This window comes from Marmota flaviventris, chromosome 3 (assembly GCF_047511675.1).
Source record: "Marmota flaviventris isolate mMarFla1 chromosome 3, mMarFla1.hap1, whole genome shotgun sequence".
In the NCBI taxonomy this organism is placed as follows: Eukaryota; Metazoa; Chordata; class Mammalia; order Rodentia; family Sciuridae; genus Marmota; species Marmota flaviventris.
The window spans coordinates 80,530,383-80,540,032 of NC_092500.1; the positions used below are offsets into that span (position 1 = coordinate 80,530,383).

At 38.1% G+C, this 9,650-nt stretch overlaps 1 non-coding gene across 1 annotated transcript; it reads right to left on the reverse strand.

The window, feature by feature from the left end:
• Positions 1-1,357: 1,357 nt before the first annotated feature.
• On the reverse strand, positions 1,358-1,430 carry Trnaa-cgc (transfer RNA alanine (anticodon CGC)). The gene has a single exon. It is a non-coding gene; the product is annotated as a tRNA-Ala (tRNA).
• Positions 1,431-9,650: the final 8,220 nt, after the last annotated feature.

A 9,650-nucleotide genomic window follows, 5' to 3' on the forward strand; every position in this document is an offset into this window, starting at 1 on the left:
ATCACTCCCAGCTACCCCATAATTTTAAAGAACAATTTCTAATGTCATCTTTAGTGTAAGATTCCACTTTTTGGTTTGAAAAAGTTAAAGTGATGCAAGTTGTAGACTGACTGCTACTACAGTCATGCCTTTTCCTGTTACATCCCACAACTAAAAGGAAGTGGCTAAAAGGCAGGGATTACATCCTTTGTATTGACAAATCCAGACCTTCCATTTAGTGAAGACTCAACACATCTTTTTAAAATAAAAAAGAATCAACATAGTTGAGATTTTTACCTAAAATTCAGAGTGGTACTTCTAGTTGTCTACTTATCAACTCCACTTAGATATTCTATCATCTCCAAGAAAACATGCCAAAATGAATTTTTTGTCTCTCAAGCCCAAATCCATCTGGCTGCATTCCCTGCCATCCAATATATTCCAGTGATATCACCATTATTATGAAAACCTCAATGTTACTTTAAAATTTCTCTTTGCTGAAATAATAGTGTTTCTATATCTAATCCACCACAAAACCAGTGATTTCTGTCTAATCTACTTTTTCCGGACCTCATTTTGTGTCCCCATTGCCAAATTCCCAGATAAAGTTCCCACAATTTGTTCTTTCATCTCTGCAACTGATAATCTTCTTAAACTCACTTTCCTGTCCTTCCCCAGCTCAAGAACCTATGATGTCTCTCTGTTCACCATTGCACTAAGAACAGATGCCTCTCTCTGTTTTCTAGGGGTTTCATAGTCTGCCTCCAACAATTACCTCTTATTCTTTATCCACAATTTCTCACTGGTCCAGTAAGGCCCATTTTCACCAGTTGCTCCCCCACCATCTCACACAAATACACACGTTGTGCTGTTTCTGAAATGCCTTCTCTCCTCTTCCACCCCCAATCAGATCTTTCTTAAATCATCTTTGGAACTCAATTAAAATCCTTTTTCTTCTATTTCCTCTGTAAGTCTCACACTGTTCTTCCTTTTTCTGCACTTGCATGGAGTTATAGCTGTTAAAAGGAAAACTGTAGACAAATTAAATTTAAAAGAGTTTATCTGAGGAAAGAACAATTTATGAATTGGGCAGCACTTGGAACCAGAAGAGGTTCAGAGAGGTCCATTTTGTACTGGCTTTTGTAGGCTGGACATGGAAGCAAATAAAGGAACTATAGAATGGCTATAGTTAGGTGTTTGCCTTATTTGGGTACAATCTGGTGGACTGTAGCTAGAAATTTGTTGGCAGTTCTAAGTGGCGAAGCTTATGTTTCATTTTATTGTTTACATCGGGAGTCATTTTGCTTATGAAGGAATTCAAGAAACTAAGGCCAACTCAAGACTAATGTTCCCTAATTCACTATTTTTTTTTTTTTTTTGGTGGTGCTGGGGATTGAACCCAGGGCCCTGTGCATGCGAGGCAAGCACTCTACCAACTGAGCTATATCCCCAGTGCCCCCAGTTCACTTAAAAAAAAACAAAACAAAAAACAATTCCCTAATTTTGGTTATCACTTTACTTGTCAGAAAATTGACCAAAATTTAGGTACACATACCACTCCTGGTCACTATTGTTCATGGTTTGTCTTTGACTCAGCATGGGATTCATAATTTAGGAAGCTGAGCTCATTGAAGAACTACTATCTTTGTTGTTCACCTTGTTTTTGTCACCTAATCCTAGGGAGACCCTGTGGCACTCCAGGCATTCAAAACCATGGAGATAAACAGAACATTCAGGAAGGTGACAATTATGACTGCTAGGAGACTAACACAGAAAACTGGAGAATGCTCCTTAGCCAAGGCCCCACAAGCCAAGCCAACTAGGATAAACAAAAGGGAAATAAAGGTCAATGGCTAGAACAAGCTAGAAGCTCCGTTTCCAAGTCCAGAAGGCAATTAGTAAGATTTCTCAATTTGAGGTTGGAGCATATTTTCCTGACCTGCAGTCAGGGCTCTGGCCTATGCATTTTGGTGAACTTACTGAGTGATCCAGAGGCATCAGTGCTGTTCTCTGAGGCTCATATCAAGTTATCCAGCTCTAGTTTTAGAGCCTCAGGACACAATAGTTTGTAGATTACAAAATCTCAAAGATAACAACAATAACTAGAATCTGATAATGACTATACTATAGTTTTCTATTGAAACATGATTTTTCTCTCTATGGATTATCTCCAAAGGTAATCACATTAAGACCTGTTTTTTTTTTTTTGGGGGGGGGTGGTGTTAAAATATGTCTAGTCTCCCTAGACTTTTTCAGATTATTTACATAAATGTAGTGAGGATATGGATTAACTGTATATGCTCTTTTAAGTCTGCTTTGTTGGAACTTTTAGTGAGGAATCCCAGAATGGACTTTTTAAAGCTTTTCAATATAGAAAGTCAAATAAAAAAAGAAACTTGATAACAAACTTCACCTTCAATACCTATAGATTAAGGCAAATTTCTCTCTTTTTGAGGTCATCAAATATTATTAGAGTTCCCCAGATTTTCTTTTTCAGTCTGCAAGGTTGAGAGAGCCAAATATCAGGCCAGAGTTTTTCAAGGGCCTTTATTGGTTCCATAAAGTAAACCTTGGTTTTTGAAAAATGTCTGGTCATATCTGAACATATGGCATTCTTGTCAATGCCTTGGCAGTATAACCAGTATGTCAGAATTTTTTCTGTAATCTGGTGTACAGCCCAGATTCAAGTTGGGACATCACAGTAAGAAAACTTAAGTCCTACAGTTAATTGTAACAGGGTGCATACCTCACTCAAGTTTGATCAGTCAGGGTCCTTCTTGGATGTTCAGAGTCTCACCTTAGAGAACAAGTTTCAGTTAATTTGGTAGAAACATTGTATATGTAAGGCCCTCCATAAAGAGCCTTCAGCAGCCACATTTCTCAGTGATGAAGAATTCAGGCTGACCAAGATGGCTATTTTCATCCCCAGGATCAATTGTAGTTCCTGGCAGATCGTAGACAAAATATTTGTTGACTAGAAGGCACCTGATATTTACTTACTTAATGTCCATTGCATGCCGTAATGGCAGGCTTTATGAGAAAACAACATGGGGATGAGAATTGCATATAGTAACACATTTGATAATCAGGTAATAGCTACTTTCTGTATCTTCTGATGAAGAAGCAAAGGTTCAGATGGTTCAAGAAGAGTTCACATGTGTGGTCAATGGGTGAGCATGGAGCATGGTCTCACACTCAGGTCTTATCTGGCTCCTAAGTCCATGCTTCTTCCACCAATCCATGGCTCTGTCCTCTCAAAGCTTACAAAGTTTTTGGGAGGATGAAACCTACAGACATTAATTAACTAAAGAATTGGGTATGCCCTCTGGATATTCACTGATCAAACGGATACCATTTGAGCTTAGGGCAAAGCTTGGATGGAAAGTCAGCATGTTCCGGGACCTACCACCAATTGTAGACTGCAACTTGATCAGATTTAGGGTTAGATGATTGGTTTTGGCAGTGCTAATTAATACAGTCTGCCAAAAAAATATAATTGTAAACAGAAACAATGTCCAACTACAATACAAAAAGAAAGTAATATAATATATCCCAGCATTTTCTCAGAGTTTGACTGTGTCTGTGATGGCCAGAAAAATGACAATGAAGAGGAGTTCATTATAGCTGGGCTTTCTGGCAAATCTGTCACCACATTTCTTTCTGGAACATATTATGTTTTTTTTTTTTTTTTGATTCATAAGATCTAATCTTACTTTGTTACCAAACTTTGTAGATAGCATGTGTATGTCTCATTTTGTCTCATTACAAATTCATCTCAATTTACATCCAAATAATTTTCAAATTTTCCTCTTTCTGCTGTGGCATTAGCCTTGACATGTGAGAGAAGAGGGTGAAGCGGACTTAAAGCAATTCAGCATCAGAGGAGAAGCAGCTGCTTTAATCCTGACACCACAGGAAAAAAGGGAGCTGCTTAGGAGTTCCCTAGGCTTCCTTAGGAAATGAAGGATTGTTGTTGGGGGGATGGATAAGGAGCATGTCCACTTCTTGGACAGGTGTGTTTGTCATCAGATTTGTTTGGTTGCAAGCAACAGAAGCAACTCTGACTATCGTGCAGAAATCATGCACAAGTATATAGTTAAGACAGTGGGAAGCTCCTGAAATAAATAGAGAACTAAAGAAGGAGCCCAAAGACAGGACAGGAGCAAAGATGACTTTGGGTCCAGCACAGCAATAATTGAACTTTACCTGCATTTTGCTTTTCTGTCTTTAAAATAGTGAGTGTCAAGATTTAAAATCCTAGGACAAAGTCATATTGTTCTATTTGAGTCACTCTTGCACCCTTTGCTATGTGAGAAAAGGGTATTTTTATTTAAAAGACAATCATGGGCTGGGGTATGACTCACAAGTAGAGCCCTTGCTTAGCATGCATGAGGCGCTCTCCTGATGGCTCAATCTGGAGTTGCTATTCCCAGAGGCAGCTTCCAGAGCCCAGAGCCCATGAGGTTGGATGTTCAAGTAGGGGCTCCTGCTCCGACTTTTCCTGTGTATGTAAATCTGAGGTTTCCTGAGGACCCCTTTGTATCTCTTTCAATCCAATGACTGTCCTGGTTCTGTGAAATAAGGAATTAAAGTTTGAATTGTTTTTTTCTCCTGCAAACAATGAAAACCACTCATTCTGTCAGTTGTTGGTAGCTAGCACAAATAATTATTTCTAACTTTTTAGTTAATTCTCTTGGTATAAGAGGTGTGCATGTGACCCTCCGGGTTAGGTCAATGCAGCTGTTTAACAAGGACAAATCCACTCCACAAGATAAAGGTGGCAGCTTTGAATTGGTATTCAGGATGTACAGCAGTTGTGCCCTAATGAAGTAAAAATAGGGATTAAAAGATTCTCTCTGAGGTTATCAGAGACACTCTGCCAAACACAGTCATGTTTTCTTGGGGCTCACATTCTGTGACCTCTGCAACATTTGGCATTGTTGCCAGTTTTTCTATTTGAAACTGTTTTTTTTTCCTTCTTAGTCCTAACATACACTTCTTCCTCTACCTTCAGATTGGGTCTTCTCTGGATTTTCCATTTATTCATGCACTTAGCATATTCTAAATAAAAGAGAAAAATAGTGTGTGATTATGGTTTTAAATATGATTTTTTTTAAATTTTAGAAACAGCTTTAATTTGTTTTTTCCCTTGATTAATTCTTACATTTATTTCATTTTTCTGCCAAGTCAGATTATCCCAAGTTACCAAAATCAAGTGTCTGATGTTAGTACATTGTATCTTCTTTCTAATAGAAAGCTCATTGTTTAATGTCAGCATGATTTCATATAAGGCCTGCTTTTAAATACAAACAATTGTATTGGTTTCTGTATTTTTCAGGAAATCTTTTTTTTTTCAGTTTTTTTTTTTTAAATACTCGACAACGGAGTGCCTTACAATTCTTATTACACATATAGAGTACAGTTTTTCATATCTTTGTATAAAGAGTATGTTCATGCCAATTCATTCCTTTATACATGTACTTTGTGGTTTTTTTGCATTACAATTCTTATTACACATATATACCACAATTTTTCATATGTGTTTATATATAAAGTATGTTGACACCCAATTCGAGTCTATATACTAGTACTTTGGATAATGATGTCCATCACATTTCACCACCTTTGCTAATCCCCTGCCCCTCCTTTTCCCTCTCTTAAATATGATTCTTAGTAGAAATAGTGAATAGCAAGGCAGAATATCGTCATGGAGCAGTAGGGCTAGCTATTGTTCAGAGGTCTTGGCAAGCAGGCATTGGCATCTCCTGGCTTACCAATGAGGACTAAGTTTCTTTCATTGGAAAAGCAGCAGTGAAAAAGGTCTAATAGCCTAGAAAGGTCAAAGTCAGACCCAGAAGCAGGATAAGACTGGGGCTCCAGAAGGATTCCTGGAATAGGACTTACACTAAGGTAGGAAATCAAGTATCTTCTGGTGTCTGGAGCACACTGGGTTTTACAGGAGGTGGGCACCAGAATGGGCAAGAGGGACTTGCCAGACACATTCAGAACAGCTTAGGCACCTTTGGACTCAGAACCCCAAGTGAAAGACAGTGAGCCATAAGGAGAAGGACTGGATGAAGATAACAGAAAAATTTTTTATAAAATCTGAAGCTAATATAAAGCTCTAAAGAACCAAGTCAGATATAAAACTCAAGTACCTGAGTTTGGCAATTTTGGTCCAAGTGCCAGCTGTCCCCTTTATATAATATGGCTTGATGTAACAAGAGCCCTCATGATAAAGACTATTGAGATTTCACCAATGATAGGTTCACCATAAATCAATACTATATTTTGACTTTCCCAAACTGTTAATTAAACCATAGTTTATATCAATGAAAGAATATCTCGAAGAGAAGAGGTGATAATTCTGCTCAAAGTCTACTCCAAGTATTGTATTCAGTTCTGATTTAGGAGAAATATGAAAAAAAAACCCTGAGACATAGAAAGGAGCTTACCAAAAATAGTAAGATTTCTTAAAACAGCATTGCATGAAAAATAAAAAAGTTTGTGAATTTTAAGAAAAGAGGAGATGTGAGGGAAATAACAGCTGCCTTCAAATATTTGAGAAGAGGTTATTGGTAGAATTAAATTTCTTCATATTGCATAGATTAGAGCTAATAAATATATGGAATTTTCAGGAAGGTAGAATTTATGGAATTTTCTGTTTGATATCACAAAGAATTTTCAAAGATGCATGAATATCCAAACACAAAATGAATTATCCAGGAGGATAGAAGCTTATGTCACTAGTTCTATTCCATAACTATTTGAAGATTTTTGGGGGTATATTGGGACTCTTGTGGTTGTAACAACAATAACAAAATTCATGCTAACTCAAGCAAAAAGGGAAAATTATAAATATATTGATTGTCACAAACATTTCTAGAGATCTTATCATGTAGTATCCTCGATACTGAGGATAAAAAAGTTCACAAAACAGGAAAAAAAAAATCTATGACTTCATAGAGTCATTCTGGTAGAGTAATACAGGGCTACCATATGCATGGATTACAGTCTGTGCAAAGCCCAATAGCAAGTATCCAGATGAGATGGTCAGGAGGAGCTGAAATCAGATCTGAACTCCACTCATAAGACTGAAGTCCCAGTGGGCAGCATTGATAGCCTGGAAGAGAAAGAGGGCACTGATTTGTAACTTGTGGTAAGGCACCAAATATGTTGATAGGCAACCCAAAGACCATTGTTTTAGTCAACTTTTTCACTGCTGCAACTGAAAGAACTGACCAGAACAACTGTAGAGGAGAAAGTTTATTTAAGGGCTCATGGTTTCAGTAGTCTCAGTCCATAAGTGGTTGGCTCAGTTCCTCAGGGATCAAGGTGAGGCAGGACATCATGGTGGAAGAGCGTGGCAAAGGGAAGCAGCTCACATGATGATCAGGCAGCAGAGAGAGACTCTACTCACCAGGTACAAAATATATTTCCCCAAAGCCACACTCCCAATGTCTCACCTCTTCTAGCCACACCCTATCCCCCTTCAGTTACAACTCAGTTAATCCCTATCAGGGGATTAGTTCACTGATTGGATTAAGGCTTTCACAACCCAATGAGTTCTCCTCTGAAGCTTCTTGCATTGCCTCACCCATGAGCTTTTGGGGGATACCTCACATCCAAACAACAACAACCATAAAACAAATTATAGAGTGTGTTAGATTATGACAGGGCTGGGAGGAAAGTCCCAGCAGGATGCAGAATGGAACAACCAGGGAAGGTCTCCCTGTGAAGTCCAGGGAGGGTCAGTGACATGGTGCCCCATGGAACACAATGAAGAGTTTGGTTGTACTCTGAGTAAAATGGTGAGATCAAGGAGGGGCAATGTGATCAGAGACTCATTTGGAGAGTATCATCTGGCTGCTGGGCTGAGTAGAGTGAAGAGAGGCAATGGCAGAAGCAGAGGCCCAGGTAATAGGCTGTTGCAGGCACCAGGGAGACCACACTGGACTCCATCAGGGAATGGTATTATAGCTCCTTAGCTCACTCCACAGCCAGGCTAGTGGCTATTGTTGGACAGTTAGATCTGCCATTGCAACCCAACAAGTACAATTGAGGTCTGGTGGTTTATACATGCATGAAACTGCTTGGCTCTCTTTTCATCTATTCCTGCCATAAATACTCATTAGCTGAGATCGACTAACCATGTCTCTCTTCTCAGAAATCTGGAAGAATCTGACACAATGGTAAAGTATAAGAGGAGAGACACCTAGGTCTGCCCACAAACAGAACAGATCATTCCCCTAAAAGTGCTTTACTACCTCCCCAGTTAACTCTTCTCAGAGCAGCCTGACTCTAGGACCTCAGAGAAAATTCTTAAATGACCACAATGTAGCATAGCACCAAGGCTGCTTATGACTTTGAACTTTTTAGGGTAAAAACTGCCACATAGTAAACAGAATTAGAACAGATGAAAAGCCAATGAAATATGGGTTTCTTTTTTTTCTTTCTTTCTTTCTTTTTGATATATGAAGAAAAGACAGAGAAAGAGTAGGGGAGGGAGGGAGGAATATTTAGGACTAAAGTAACTTATATTTTGTGTATGTGTGTCCTTACATAGATTTTTGTAGATTTTTTTTTGTTGTTGTTGTTGGTGGTGTTAGAATCTGAGGCCTTTTGTCATCAGCAGAGGCCAGAGAAGTAAGATGATCCATCTGGAGTGAGGCCAGGAGAATTTATAGCCCCATCCTCTCAAGTGGAAATAATACTGACAGGCATAAAATTGCTATTTATGAGGTTCTAAGACCTAAAAGAGTCTTTTATATATACAAAGAAAAATGCCACCCACAAAGCTAATTCTTTTCCATGTCTGAATCTAGGCTGAGAAGCTCTAGGGCAAGAAAGACAATCTTGTTGGTTTTCAAAATGTATTTAACATTTGGCCAGAGTTGGATAACCACCCTTTTTATGCAGTGGTTCTTAATCTTTTTAGAGTCATAGACCCTGTGGAATATTTTATGAAAACTACTGACCTTCTCCTCTAAAAAATGAATGTATATACACAATTTTGCATAAAACTTCAAGGAGATTATCAGGTCTCTGATCTTTCATGGACCCAAATTAACAAAACAAAACAAAATGAAAACTCTAGGGTCTGAGATGCAAAATCAGATGCCGTGGGTTATTCAACAGACCCGCTAATTCCACTGATACCATTTTCCATAACTCTTTACTTTTTTTTTTTAATTTTCTAAAGCTGCTCCTAAGCATCTATAGATCTTTACAAAATTTGTGCATTTTAGAGAGGGTTTCTGCAAGTTGAAAGAATGTTTCTTAACAGGATGAGATAAGAAATGTTAATTAGGAATTGAATCTGTTGTACTTTCTGTTTTTCCTCTTTGTCATCTCAGTGTGCAGGTTGCCTCAATCTAGTTTATCATCTTTAATTGATTTTAATAAAAAACCAAAGCATAGATATTTGAGATCATTTATTATAATACTTCTCAAAATTTTGTGCAATGGAATCACTTAAAAGACTTGTTTAAATGCAAACTGTTAAGGTCTATCCCCAGAATACCTGATTTGATAGGTCTGGAGTGAGGCCCAAGAATTTTCATTCTAACAAGTTCATAAGGGATCCTGATGCTGCAAATACTAGGACTCCATTTGAAAGACACTAATTTCATCTGTTTTAAAGACAAGGGACTGAGACCTGCTCAGATATT